A 15,843-nucleotide genomic window follows, 5' to 3' on the forward strand; every position below is an offset into this window, starting at 1 on the left:
CAAACCCCCGACAAGAATTATAGAGGAAAGAAGAACATGAAGGAAAAAAGAGAGCTTCACCAACACCAAACGTAGGTGTACTATTAGAAGAAACTGAAGCTGAGACACTGAAGTCACAAAGAAGATAACATATTACCTTTAATGATGCATTAAATGATATCTTGCATAATGGCAACTATGACACTTTGAAGAATAGGTTCTCAAAGTTCAATGAATCCAATACAACTAAAGTAGTAAATGTTATTTTAATAAATATGAGAACGTTCAGCAGACCGCCATAAGATATTAAACCATTGTTGCCCAAAAATTTGGGCCCAATAATTGTAAAGAAATGGAAAGAAGAAATTTTTAAGTTTAGGAATATAATAAATGATTCATTATCTAAAATGAAATGACAATATACTGAGGAATACAAGGTGGAACTAATTACATCATATAAGAAAGACTTAAACATGTCAGGCAATGTAGCCCTAGTCACCATTGGTGAGGAAAATGAAGCATATGAGAATGCTGAAAAGATATGGTCAAAGCTTGCTACTCAACTAGAAGAGTACTGCATAAAAAGGAAAACAAATCAAAAGCAAATAGAACTAGACATAAGCAAAGGCAAAAGTGCAATGCCTGAAATAAAGCAACCTAAGAAAACAATGGTAGCCCCACCTGATCATGCTAAAGATAAGGGAGGATTCAAGTGCAACTTGCAACTTGAAAGCTTCATTGCTACACCATGTTTCTTAAACTCTAGGCAAAAAAAAGAAGAAGAATTTGGACAAGTTTTTAAAAAAAAAATCCCAATTTTTTGCATTTCAAATTTTTTTGGGGAAAAAGCTGCAAGCTATACAAAAAACTATCAACAAGTTAGTGGGCGGGTAACTTGCCTAACAAATTGGCTCGTGAGTAATCATGAGTTTGGAGAGTACTTCGTGAGTTTTACAATTCATGCATCTAGTGAGTACACCGTAAAACCTAAACGAGGAGATTGAAATTCTTGTCACACTTCTATAGGCATCAAAGAGCTTGGTGCTAACTAAACATAAACACAAAATGAGGATTGCCATGACTGAATGTTTATAAAGTTCAATTGCTATAAAATGCATGTTATTCCATTGATTATAAATATTGATGAAACTTGCTAGAATCAATCAATTCTGATGACGTCAACACTTTTTCAAGAACAAGGAATTTATCGATGGCAATACTTTAATATTCATAATATTTTACATTCTACTTTCATGAGTACACACAGAGAACTGACCAATCCCTATCTGATTAGTATAATAAATTGTGTTTATTGGTCATGTGCAATATTTAGACTGCAATAGTAGATATGAAATACATTGTGAATCACAATTTTTTATCTAACTTCCCATTTTCTCTAAATGATGTAGTAGAAATTTATAGAAATAGAGACATGAATCAGTGTAGAAAGTCTTTCATTGGATCATCGTGATGAATTCTTTTGATTCGATATGCCTCCATGTCCTCGGTAGTGATCTGCAAGAAGCAAAGCACAAACATAGATAAGTTTCTAACAGAGGCATGGGACAATCCATTTAATCCACAATGATGACTTCCAAAACAAGAATGCAAAAAGTGTTCCTACTTCATCATTCCATTTAACATTGTATTTATGTTTTCTTTCATCATTCTCTTCCCTTCTCCTCCCATCCTCCTAGTAAGATCAAACACAACAAATCAATGGTTGTAAGATTGGATACTTGACAATTACATGGCATTTGTCAAAATTCTAATACAATTTGACAAGGTATAGGTTTGACTCATCACAATGGTCAATTTCACCTTTTTAAAACTCAATACAATTGTTAGCAAAAACATGCTTTGATAGGGTCAAAGTCAATTACAAATATATATTGATTCATTTATGCTTTCTCTTGGTATGATGTTCATGCCATCAATTTGAAACATTTGATTTGTAATGTTACCTTGTTGCCTTTGAAAAGTAGTAACTTCACTTTTGTTAACATTATTTTATTATAGGTTAAATGATTGGCTTTATTTTGCCACAAACAATATGCTTTGGATTTACCTTAAAAGTTCCAATCAAACCTTTGCCCTTAGAATCATATTTTTAAATGGAATTAGTTTTGCAAGCACCAAGAAACATTCCTTAAATGTTATTAATATGCATAGTTATGGGTCAGAACAATCATGTAACTTGATTGTTATTTTGTATATAGATGGAAGTAAGAATTCATCATACAATTTTTATTAAGTAAAGAAGTTCCGCAAAAAAGATTTTCAATCAATACCTTTTTGAGAGCCTCTGTAAGATGTTTTTGATCAATAAAAAGATCCTCAAGAACATCAGAACCCCATGTTGCGAGGTTCTTTTCTTCATGTTGTGGAGACTTTTCTATAACTGGTGAGGGAATGAATAAAATGCTATAGCAAAAATAAAAGAAAACTATGTACCTAAACTAATATTTTGATAGAAAAATTATTATGAGCAAAGAAAAGGGCAAAAACCTTTTATAGATTCCTTCTGAATCAAGTTAGCTTTCATTAGATCAGTTGCTGCTTCGACAGCTTCAATCCTTGCCAACCCTGTACAGTAGCTATTCCTTATTGCTTGTTTACAACATGTGTAACCCCATTGGTGATCTTTCCATGAGGAACCCCAAATAGAAGTGTGGTTGTTAATGAAAATATCTTCCTCATACTTGATCTTTGGCACAACTTTTTCTTGAAAAAAGAGATTTGTATCAACAATTCATGTCTAGCTTACAGAAGGAAAGGAAAAAGTAGTCATTCAATTAAAATATTTCACCAGTCAAGAATTTCACAATCAACCTTTTCAAACCAATTCATCTCATCATAGAACAAACGGTGAAGTTCGAATACGGCTTACCTAGCCTTTAATTACAAGACCTACTCTGCCATATTCAATTTGATTCTTAGTTTGACCCATTAGTAGCTCAATTGGAGGTTTTTCTTCAGATGCTGCATTTCCATACTTGAGTATGATATCCTCCTTCGTTTGAGACTTCAATTTTTCTTTCTTGATTTTGAATTCCTAGTATAACAGTTCTACTTGGGATGGAGTTGCTTGTAAGTGAATATCCTATCCTTTCTCAAAGGCTTCCCATGCATGTATATTTAGTTGCTTAAAATCTTGAGCTTGGTCAGTAGTTCTATATTCATTATCTCCCTATAAAATTTTATGAAATGCAAATCAAACTAGAGCATCATAATAAGAATATGATTACCCTTCAGAGCATCAATATTTAATATTTATACATTATAATAGGTAACATACCCTGTAGAACTTCTCATTTGGATCACTGTCAAGTTGAGGATCCTCTCTCATGGACCAAGTCTTTGGATCATAATGAGCTGAATTTATATCCAAATTCAAAAGATACTTGGTAGTGTCTTCTCTAATTCATAAGCTTCTAGGGAACATTTATGCATGTAAGAGTGAATCAGAATCCAAATGAAAGTGAAACATATACCATCAACTAAAAAGCCAAAAAGCCGATTATTATAAAGATCAAAATGAAAACTAACTTGACTGTAGCTGTGCTACCACCTCCTATGGTATGCACACGCTTTTCTACCTTAGCAAAGTCCATTTGCTTGCTCTCATCAACCTTAGCTTCATCGAACTTTAGAGAATCCTCATCATCTTCATCATCACTATCCTCACCTTCTTCTTCAGGATTATTATTTTTTTGCTCCAATTTTATCAATTGTTGTTCTTTCCGAAATTTCCTCCTTGCATCATCCCTGGCATCATACCTATCTATAACATGGGCATATGTGGCTAGATCATATCCATTCCAATGATCTCATTTGCCATCATAATCTAGCTCAAAGGCTTCAACTTTTTCATCAGGTGCTATTCTGTTGTTTGTCCATTTTGCTCCAACTTTATGAGGCCCATGCAGGACTTACTATCATGTGTCATTGCCCCACAGTTGGCACAAAAAATCATTTTTGCAATTTTTTTAATTTAAAAAAATACAATATATGATAATCCAAAAACCTCGACTATCAATTTTAATTTTTATATTATCATTTCATCAAGTAAACCCACTAGAAACAATGCTAGTTGCCATTTCGGTACAAAAGAGAACGTCTAAGAATATATCTTTTTTGTAAAAGCATAAACATGATTTAGACATACTTTATGCATGCAACCTTTCTGTATCTATTAGCCTGGTAGACCTCGGCACCTCTATCATACCAGTCTTTTGAATAGTTTGGATCTGACTTCCATTTCCTTTGATGTTTCAGACTTTGATGAGAAAAATGGTAGCAATAAGATTAGAAATCTTGGGATACTAGTGTGATTACAACATAAAAATAGTGCAATCAGCACTACAAGAGTTTAAAAAAATAATTACTGGCCTCTTTTCATTGAGATAACATGGAGCTAATGACATATACTAAGGGATGTGAGGGTTGATCTCTTTTCCATCTTCATCAAGTTCTGCTGGTGCAAGTCTAGCCTTCTGGGCCTCTTCTAACTCCAACTGCTTTTTGTGATCTTCTCTTGATTTAAAAGACACTATAGTTTAAAATACCATTAGCACTATTGCAGACAAAAATGTCCTTGCAGTAGGCATGAAGAGGTAATTTCTTCCGCACACATCTTAAGTGAATAACAATAATGATATATTTAAAAATTGTACAAATATCACTAAATTATGAAGCCTCCAAAGCAAATATGAAATATATTAAAAGTTCCTAATCATTAGGCATCTTTCATCTCAGCGAGACAGGTTACTCCCTTGCCTCATTCCCAGATCAAAGCCCAGATTAAGAATGCTTGAAATTCAAAACCACAATCAGAAGATAACACTTAAAATATTCAATTCTAACTACTTCAACCTAAACATGGATTTTAAAGTGTATCTATTTCTTCAGTTGGGAAAACATGAAAATGCTACTTGCCTAGTCAAAGGTAGCACACAAATCATATAACTAACATATTTGATTCTAAGTGAGCTTTTGTCTATTCATGGCTTTCTAAAATTCCCCTTTTTTCATTAACTAGAAAATTAGGAAAATGTTACTCCCCCATATTTGATGAATGCAACATGCAAAGCACATATTTTGCCTCTTGGTTGAGCAGCCTTTTGATATGAAAAAGGGTTACCACTCTTTAACATGGCACTTTTGTACATTGTGAACCAGTCACTCTCCAAGAACCCTTCACACATCACCTCAAAAATTGCCTCAAGTGCAAACCCTACTCCTTTTATTTTGCAACTCTCGCACTCCATGTTAAACATAACAATGAAATAGGAAATTGCCCTTTTTCATTCTAACATTGTAAGCTCATGTTAGTCAAAATTTTGACCAACACGGGCATAGATTAAAAAAAAAAAAAAAATTCCTTCCATATTCTGACTAATCTAAAACATTTTAATAGATGGTCAAAATTTTTGGTCAAAAATTGAGGTTAAATGTACTAGTGATTATCTGACCAAAGAACCTTTATCTTCCTTCCTGTCGAGTTCTCCACCAGAGCCTTGAACTCATGGAACCAACTGAAAACCTCATCCTTGGTCTTCAAGAAGGGTATCCATGTCTTTTTGGAGAAATCATTGATAAAAGTAACATGGTACTCATATCCTCTGATAGACTTTGTCAACATCAGTCCACATACATCTGAATGTACTAGATCAAGAACACCTTCAAATATGGTGTCACTCCTTGGAAAATATGCTTTCGTAAACTTCCCCAACATGCATCCCTTACATACATCATCATGCTCTATGCTCACCTCTAAAACACCTATCACCATCTCACAAAGCAATTTGAGTGCTCCATGATGAATATGGCCCATCCTCCTATGCCATAGCTCTCCAAGATCTCTAGGATTAGTGATGCTCATGAGTGCCTTAGGAGTATCAAACTACAACCTATAAAGGTGACCACTCCTAACTCCAATAGTTATGGGTGATTTCCAATCATTGTGCTTAATCAACATATGTGTCCCTCTAAAGAGTATATTATACCCCCTATCCTAAGGACAGATACAAAAATCAAATTCATACCTAAGCCTAGCACATGCAACACATCATGAACTGGAATTATATTTCCATTCTCCCTCTAAAACTACACAGTCCCTTTCCCAGCTGGGTTGAACTTGGACAAGTTTCCCATAGAAATATGGATACTGGTGTTCTCCTCCTTATAACTAGATAAGTACTCACTAACTCCTGTCAAATGAAATGACTCAACACTATCTATATACTAGATAGTCTATGAGGTTGAGCTCACCATACAAGCTATAAGTGCAAAATCATCTTCTAATCTATTGGAGAGTTCTTTTGTACTTGTTGAAGTTGTTGCTTGCTTCTTTGCCTTCTTCTTTTCTGGGAAATCACTGACATAGTGACCATACTCGTGACATCCAAAGCACTTGACCTTAGAAAGGTCCTCCTTCTTCTCACTTTGTGAGCTAGACCCCTTCTTTGCTTTCCCTTTCCCTGCTAGGGCAATGTTCTCCTATTCCACCTTAGTTTTCTGACTCTTGTTGGCCCCATTGACAAGACTTAGTCTAAACTCCTCTTGGGTGAAATCAGTCCATAGTTGATCCCAACTTGGTAAGGCATCTCATCCATTGACAACTTCAATAAAGACACTCCACTATTTAGTAAACCCATTTAGGGCTATTATCACTAGCTCGCCATCACTAGGACTATCTTCAACAATTGCTAACTCGTCCTTGACAAGTCTAAGCTTGGTGAGGTAACTTGTAATGTCTTCTCCCTAGTTCATCCAGGTATTCTTTAACTTCTCTCTAAGAATCATCTTCCTATTGGTGGTAGCATTTTGATATAGATTCATAATGGTGTCCCACATCTTCTTTGTTGTATCTAGCTTCGCAATATGTGGAACAATATGATCCTTGACACCATCAAGGATAATCCTCCTCGCCTTGGCATAATCCTTTTGATATGTTGCAAGCTATATAGTATCTGTAGGTACAACTATACCAGTGGTAGCATAATATTTGATACCTTTCTCTTCCAACAATAAAGAAATTATGGCCTTCCAAACACCAAAATTTGATACACCATCCAATCTGTCCTGATCTCTCAAACTAGCTGAAGCTATCTCAATGGATTAAAGCAATAATTTTGAAGAGATCACAATTTCTTTCTTTTTAGGGAAAAACTCTTCTACCCTCAACACTACTCTGATACCATGTGAAAATTAACACCATTGCAGTCATTGATTATTAATCTCCTATTGTAAGTGATTATTAAACTGCTGAAAATAAATTCACAACTAATATCGAAAAATAACACAACTAAAACTTCACCAATAAAATACGGAAAGAAATTCAAAACACAAAGAACACAATATTTTTGGACAAATCATCCCTAGAAAAACCCCAAAGGGAAAACCAGTTCTATAGATGAGGAATTATATTAACTTTAGCAAATCAAGAGATGCAAAATTCTTTGCTTCTCACTAGCAGAATTTAGACAACCTCCTAATTCTTCCTACTGATATTCCTCTTCTGTTATCCCCAATGCTATCATTGTGCCCTTGCTATCACTACAAACTCATTTACTAACACTGCAAATGCTTCTACAACTCTTGTTGTTCTCTTTTATGTTCTATTCTCCAAATTCCTCCCTTCACCCCCTGTTATGGTACTTAACCAAGAGGTTTCTAGTTGCTTCTTGATCAAGACAACTCAACCAAAAAGTTTCTAGTTGCTTCCTAACCAAGAAGTTTCTAGTTGCTTCTTGATTAAAACAACCTAACCAATAGGTTACTAGTAGCTTCTAGAAGGAGTCAATTAATTAACAAATAATATTTTTTTGTAACTGTAACAATTATTTGCCAATTAATCACATGAGGATGAACAACTGTCCAAGCTACCTAAAACTAACACTTATAAATATTATTTTTTAGTTTCTATAATTTATTTATTCAATAGGATATTTGTTAGAGACATTGCTATTTTTTCATATTATTATTATTTATTTCTCTTATTAATTTTTCATAATAGATTTTTTAATATTATTTTATCTTAATTGAAAATTATTAATAATCTAATTTGTTCACATAAGATTATATTTTAAGTCTCCACTTTTAATTATTAGTTCAGCTCATGTTGTGATCTCTATTAATTTAACTTTTGATTTTTTAAATTGATTTGGGTTTTTTTTTATCGATAAATGGCCAAGGCCATGATAATATATTTTTATTAAAAAATAATTTATTACAATAGCATTCCACCATTCAAATGGTCATTGGTAGGAAAGAACGGGGAAAGAAAACCTCTAGTCTAGCCCGGGACCATAGTCTTATATTATTACAACATAAAAGGGGCATACCCCAGTCAGAATATCTAAATAATTCATTACAGTGTAAATTACTGTTTACATCAAGATTAAAGTACATCACTTTGGACCATCACCTTCTCTTTGCAAGAATTCCATCTTAATTATGCGTAGAGACCAATGCGATCATCCCTATCTAGCTATCTTGCAATCAAACTAGTTAATAATGAATATAGAGTTTAAGATAATGTTCTATCTAAATCTGATACAAGAATGTTAAGATCCTTAATGAGTAACAATGGTAACATCATTTATTATTTCCTAACTATCTTAGAAAATTAGGAACATTTATGCCTATTTTAAATAGGACAGTTAAGGATGATGTTAACCTATACATAGACTAAAATAGATAACATAATTACTGCTAGAACTAAATAGTTCTGAAATTCGACAGCTAAATTCATCAAGTAAAATTATACATCGCCCAATTCCTTCTTTTCAAAATTATACCAACATCACAAGTTAAAGATCAAACATTAATATGCCAATCTAGAGAGAAGTCTAACTTAATACATACAAAGACTATAATGAAAAATGAGAGGGCATAATAATTAGCAAAGATATGGGAGCTTCAATCGAAGACCATAATAATCAAATGTATACCGACTGCCAGCCATACTGCAAATATTAATTAACTAAAACCCTCTGTCATACACAGGAAATGACGAATAAAATTGGAGAAGTAGAATTGTGACAGTTCAACCTTGATTATCATCAAAACTCCGATTAACAAGAAATAGAAAAAGGTACCTCCCCTTAATCAAAAGCAATCAAGAACCTCCAATTTACCTGAGATATTGGATGAAAAATGAGAATCAAATATATTGTATTGAACTATCTATCTCGAAAAATAGCTATCTACTATATGTTGTACATCCATAAGCAGAATTAGTTTACTACAGTCTTAAACAAAACTTACATACATCATCTCATTGAAAATACTAGCAAAATTCAACAAATAATCTACCTTACTTTCGTTCATGCTCTAGAATCTAAAAATTGATTATCGAATCCACTAGTCGCATAAATTTACAAAACAAAGCCACCCAGCAATACTAATAACTATTTTTATTGATATGATAATATATCTATTTACATATCCATTATATAAGAGTTTTCAAAAACTACCTACTTTCAAAATCTAGAAATTAATTCAAAATGCTTTAATATAGCTAAATACCCTGCTACTGTATCATTAAAGTTTGTTACAAAAACCTTTAGCAAGGATACTTGAGAATCAACCGAAACATAGGACTAAGAAAACTACCACCATCTAGAAGCCCTACTTTGGAAAAACCATAATGACCTCAGAGATGTTAGTAGGGTTTTCCACATGAAAGTGGGGGGGGGGAATTCAAAGGCGAATTTTACCCTACTAGTCTTCTCCGTGTCAGAAGTGCAAAAAATTAGGGCATCCAGATTGTCAAATGTTACGTTAGGATGAATATAAGCCTTAAAAACATTGAGGTATTCGGTAAGCCAGGCCATATTTTCCTCCACCATAATGCCCCTCCAATGCAGTAGAAACTAGATACTTGTCACCATCTTGGGCCATTCTTTGTGAAATGCTAGGTTCTCCTGAATAATCAGAGATGGACGAAAAAATGCAATCTCCAAGTCTGGGGCCCCCGGTGGAAGAGCCATATACTTCTCTGGAAGAAAATTTTGAAACTTGTCATCAATTCTCCTTACCGCTTGTTCGAGCCCCTTCCTCTAGGTTGGATGAAAAATGTCACAAAAAAGATGGATTATGTCCCTGTGCTCCACCCTAGCTCTTGCTAGGCAACCAATGAAGGATCCAATTATTTCACTGTTTGTCCTTCAGGTGAATTTGTAGCCGAAGACTCCTTCCCCTATTGCCCTGCTCATCACCATCCTTGTCATATCATCTACCAAATTCAGTATTCTACTCCAACGCTCTGGTTTCACGTTGCCACCGAAGGCCATCATGTGGGATTCCTTAGTATGGAAAACATGAATGTTGGACTCCATTGCATGTAAGAACAAATCAAACACTGAGCAAGGAAAATGACAACAGCGGAACCCAACACCCCGCAAGCAAAGAAAATGACATTTTAGAAAACATACGAATTGAATAGTCTAGAAACTCTTTCTATCATGACCTAGAGTCATGATGATGCAAACAACTCACTACACAAGAAAGACATGAAAAAATGAAAGAACCCAAACCAAATTATGATTGTGAGGCAATCAAAGAAAATATCACATGCGAGTCTTAAAATCACCGCCTAAGCAAACCACATCATGGAAAGACAAATTTAAAAAAAAAATATGAGGATAGCAGAACCAAAAAACAAATAAAAATAAATTAAAAATTAAAATAAATTAAAATAAATTAAAATAAAATTAAAAAAAGGAATACCTAGGGTTAAGATATAGACTCAAAATGAATACACTATATTACATTAATGACCTAGAAATTAACACCATCAGCTTCTTTATTGGCTAAATGGTCTGCCTTCTGATTTCCTTCACGAAATATATGATCTATTCGCCAATTAGCAAGCCGATCAAGAATATTGAGGACCTCATCTAGCTTTGAATTGAGTATCTAGTTAGGAGTAGCACGCTTTCTTAATGCATTTAGGATGATCTGAGAATCACCTTCTATAATAACTCTTTCAAGACCTAACTCATGACAAAGAAGAAGACCTTTTTCCAAAGCCTCTAATTCAACCAAATTGTTGGAGGTAGGTCGAATCGATGCGGCTTCCTTTGCTATCCATTTGCTAGAATCATCATTGATGATACAGCCTATTCTTGTCGTACCTAGATTGCCTCTAGCTGCACCATCAAAATTGAGTTTATACCATCCATTTAGAGGAGGAGCCCATCTACAATTTTCTCTAGCTTCCTTGCTTTTCTTAAAATAAACTAGAGGAGGATTGATTAGATTAGTCCAATTCTTCTTCATGAGACCATCCCAAAGATAGAAAGATCCTTCTTCTTTCATTGAATTTCTGAGATGGGAATTAATAACTTCCACAATGCTAGCCTCAATTTTTAATACTAACTCTTCCAATTTCATTTTAGAATCTCTAAAGATGCGACTGTTTCTCTCTTTCCAAATCTCCCATGAATGGACAGACAAATGTTCCAGAGTTTATTATAAATGCCTTTCACTATGTTTGTAGGCCATCCTTTGAGAAGATCATAGAAGGAATTTGGTAGAGGAGTAGACCACTCTAATCTAGATCGAAGCCATTCCCAACATGTTTGTGAAAAGGAGCAATTATATAATAAATGATCTAGATCCTCACTATTTTGTTTGCATAAAACACACCTACAAGGACCTTGAAAACCCAATTTATGAAGCCTGTCTACTATCAAAATTCTGTTTTGAAAAGCCAACCACAAAAAGAAACCTGCTTTGGGTAGACAAGCAACATCCTAACAGAGCTAAAGAGGTATATCTACTTTATCCCAACTTTGTGAATGTAATAAAGCATTGTATCTATTCCTCACACTATATTTCCTGTCATTCGAAGCAGCCCACATAAGTTCATCTTTCCTATCAGTTTGCTTAATGTTTTTGTCTACCAAAATATTTTCATATGCCTTTCTAGCTAGAGAATCTACATCCTCCCCATCCAAAGATTTCCAAGCCCATCTAGAAGATCATTCTGTAGGGATTTTGATCTTATAGTTACTAACTTTAGCACCCCATATAGAGACTAATTTGTCTTTGAGATCTTGAGGGAAGGACTTACAAACAATTGGGGGATGTCCATCCCAAGAATCCTTCCAGAATAAGGCCTAATCACCCAAATCGAGGTTAGAAACTTGTAGATTAAATGTCGACACTTTATCATAAAATTGTAACTTTCAGATCCTCTGAGAAGGTTCTTCATTCTAAAGATGGATAGAGGATCATCCATGTTAAGATATTTATTGTAGAATATCTTGGCCCATTTGTGGTTCCTTTCTTTATACATACATCAGATTAGTTTTGCACCTAAGACTTTGTTTTGCCATTGCAAATTCTTCATTCCTAGACCTCTCATATCTTTAGGTTTACAAATATTCTCCCATTTGATGAGCGCTATTTTTTTTTTATCTTCCTCACAATCCTTCCAAAGAAAATTCCTAAGTTTAGCTTCAAATTTTAGAAGATTACTCTTGGAGAGAGGGAGACACGAAAGATGAAAGCTAGGAATGGTAGATAAAACATATCTAATTTTTGTACTCTTAACTGCCTTGGAGAGCCATTTATCTTTCCAACTCCCAATCTTAGCATCCAATTTATCTAAGGTGTTGCACCAAACCTTGCTGGACTTCGATCCCTTTTCAAGGCAAATGCCCAAGTATTTACACAGAAACTGGCCTTTTTTTTATAACCCATGACTTTACAGATCTTATTTTCCATTTCTTTTTTGGTGTTCAGGAAATAAATCTCAGATTTGAGCTCATTTACTTTTTGACCGGATGCACCCATATATGAATTAATGATGGCTTTTAGCCCATATGCTTTTGTCGCTATACTTTTTCTAGGCAGTATAGTATCATCTGCATATTGTTGATGCGTAATATTAGGCATGTTCCTAGCAACCGTAATAGTTGAGATTTGCTAAATGTTGTAAGCATGCGACATAGCTCTCTTGAAGGCCTCTGCCATAATAATATATAAGGAAGGAGATAATGGATCTCCTTGTCTAATACCCCTAGAAATTTCAAAAAAACCTTCTGGCATCCCATTGATCAAAACTAAAATTTTGGGAGTGGAAATGAATTTAAAAATGAGATTGATCCACTGCCATGAGAATCCAAAGGACTCAAGGACCTTACAAAGGAACCACCAATCAACCATGTCTTAGGCTTTTTGAATGTTTAGTTTCATGAACATACAAGGCTCTTTGCTCTTGCATGTTGAATGAATAGTTTCTTGAATAGTGAGGATACCATCAAGGATTGACCTGCTTGGGATGAAGCCTGATTGTTCCTTAGAGGTCAACCTTGGGAGGAACTCCTTAAGTCTATTTGCCAAAATCTTGGAGAAAATCTTATACATCATATTACAAATGGCAATAGGTCAGAAGACCCCAGGTGTCTCAGGTTCAAGCTTTTTGGATATCAACGTGAGAAAGGAGTAATTGATTTCTGCTAACAAAGCACCACCATTCATTTAAGCTTCAATAGCTTTCTAGAGATCTTCTCCAATAATATCCCAACATTTTTGAAAAAAGAAAGCCTGAAAACCATTAGGGCCCAGGAATTTATCAAGGTTCATATTGAAAATAACCCTTCTAACTTCTTCTAAAGTAATAGGTTTGTTCAAAACCTTATTATCCTCAGGTGTAATTAATTTTGTGATAAATTTGAGTAATTTAACTTGCTCCTCTCTGCTTGACCCTTCATAATTATTTAAAATTCCCTGAAAGTGTGAAACAAAGGTATTTACAATTTTGCAAGGATTTTTGGTCTGAACACCCCAATGATTTTTAATATTGATTATTCTGCTCTTTGACCTATTATATAAAGTGGAATTATGGAAGAATTTGGTATTCCGATCCCCCTCATCTAACCACTTCTCTTTCGATTTTCGTCTCCAAAAAATTCCCTCTTTGGATAATATTTCCTCCTATTTAGCAAGTAATTCTTTTTCTAACAAATAATGTTCATTATTCATACCTATTTTAATAACTTCTAGATTTAAGTTTCTTAGTTTCTCTTCTACATCACTTTTTTCTTTGAAGATATTGTTGAATGATCTCTATTCCATCTAAGTATTTGTTCTTTAAGCATCTTCATCTTAGAAATAAAAGTAAACATTTTTGAACCTTTGACTTTATCTTGCTCCCACCATTCTTTTATATTTTTGATGAAATTAGGAACTTGGAACCACATTTTCTTGCATTTAAATGGGTTCCTAGCAGGTTTAACAAATTCTAAACAGACTGGGTAATGATCTGACCTAGCAATAGGCAAAATAGAAGAATGAATGTTAAAGTTATTTGCAATTAGATCACCTTTAAAGAAAAACCTATATAATTTTTCAGCAATGTACGCAACATCTTTCCTCCTATTATTCCACGTACAATTCCCATTATTGATAGGAATATCAATCAGGTTATGATATTTACACCATGCTTTGAAATCCAAAGATGATTGTGTGCGATGTCTAATGCCTCCTATTTTTTTAGAAAGATCTAAACTAGTATTAAAATCACCGCCTATTATAAGAGAATTATTCTCCAAATTATTCATGAGCATACTGATTTCTTCCCAAACAATTTTCTTCCCTAAATGACTGATTAGACCATATAAGTTAATTAAAATGAATTGAACATTGGATTTCAGACTCTGGACCCCAACACTAATCCAATTATTACTGCAATTCAAGCAATCTATGCAAACTTTCCTAGGGTTCTAGAATATACCTAAACCCCCTAAAGCACCTACTGATTCCTAAAAAATGGAACCCCATAAACATAGCATCTTGTCTAATTTCAATCCTTCTGCCTTATCTAGCTTTTTTTCCTATACCAAAATAATATATGACTTAAACAGTTTAAGTTTATGTTTTAATAACCTTTTTTTGCTAGGGGCATTTAAGCCCCTAGTGTTCCAAGTAGTAATCTTCATGGCTCCTTGGGAAGACACTTCCCCTTCCCAATGTTAAATAACTGATCTATCTTTTGTTGTTATCTACTAAGACCATCAGCTTCCCTGAGTTCCTTCAAAGATCTTCTACCTCTTTTGCCTTTGACTTTGCTATATTTGGGAGAGGTTAGACCTTCCTGATTCATCTGAATCCTTAGATGCTCTATGTCAATTTGAGCACCACCAATCTTATTGCAGACCTTTCCTTCTGAATCATCATTTTCAAGTTCTCTTAAGATCTGATTCATTATATTTGATTGATCTCTTGTTTCTATAGCTACACCATCTATATTATCTTTATTTTCCCCTTTATCTTTTTGTTCTAAAGGCATTGCATATTCACTAAACTGAATCTGACCCATGTTATTTTCCTTAGCCTCAATGTTCTGTAGATCTCATCTCAAATCCTCATATGTATAGTTATTACCACCTAGTTTAAGAATCCTCTGAATTAAATCCTTCTTTTGAGTTTCTATACTATTGTTATTATCCTTGAAACAAAAGACCTGAATTAAATCATCCGTTAACTAATCAAGACACTCATCTTTTGATTCTTGCATTGCCAGTTCTAGATCCATAACACTATCCTTATTTAGAAAATTCTGAAACTCTTTTGCTAAGGAGATTTCTACACTCTTTGTGTTGTAGTCCACATCTTTCTGATTACAACAATAGTTGTTGGAGTCTGCCAAAACTTGAATGATTTATAAAAACTCTCTTTATTAGGTGATGTATTTCTGACCCTTGAAACCTGCACCGACTTCCCTCCATTTTAATTACTTTCTTTAGGTTAGTGCAATTTCTTTCGTTAGCTAGACTTGATTCAAATATCAAGGAATTTTCTAGATCCTCTATATTCTCTTTTCCAAAATCTTGTGATACCTTTTGT

At 34.1% G+C, this 15,843-nt stretch overlaps 1 pseudogene; it reads right to left on the reverse strand.

Annotated features, from left to right (window-relative positions):
• Positions 1–1,416: 1,416 nt before the first annotated feature.
• LOC149532649 (pre-mRNA-splicing factor SLU7-like) lies at positions 1,417–15,316 on the reverse strand (annotated as a pseudogene).
• Positions 15,317–15,843: the final 527 nt, after the last annotated feature.

Source organism: Cupressus sempervirens, chromosome 10 (genome assembly GCF_028749045.1).
Source record: "Cupressus sempervirens isolate cs-2001-9-10 chromosome 10, ASM2874904v1, whole genome shotgun sequence".
In the NCBI taxonomy this organism is placed as follows: Eukaryota; Viridiplantae; Streptophyta; class Pinopsida; order Cupressales; family Cupressaceae; genus Cupressus; species Cupressus sempervirens.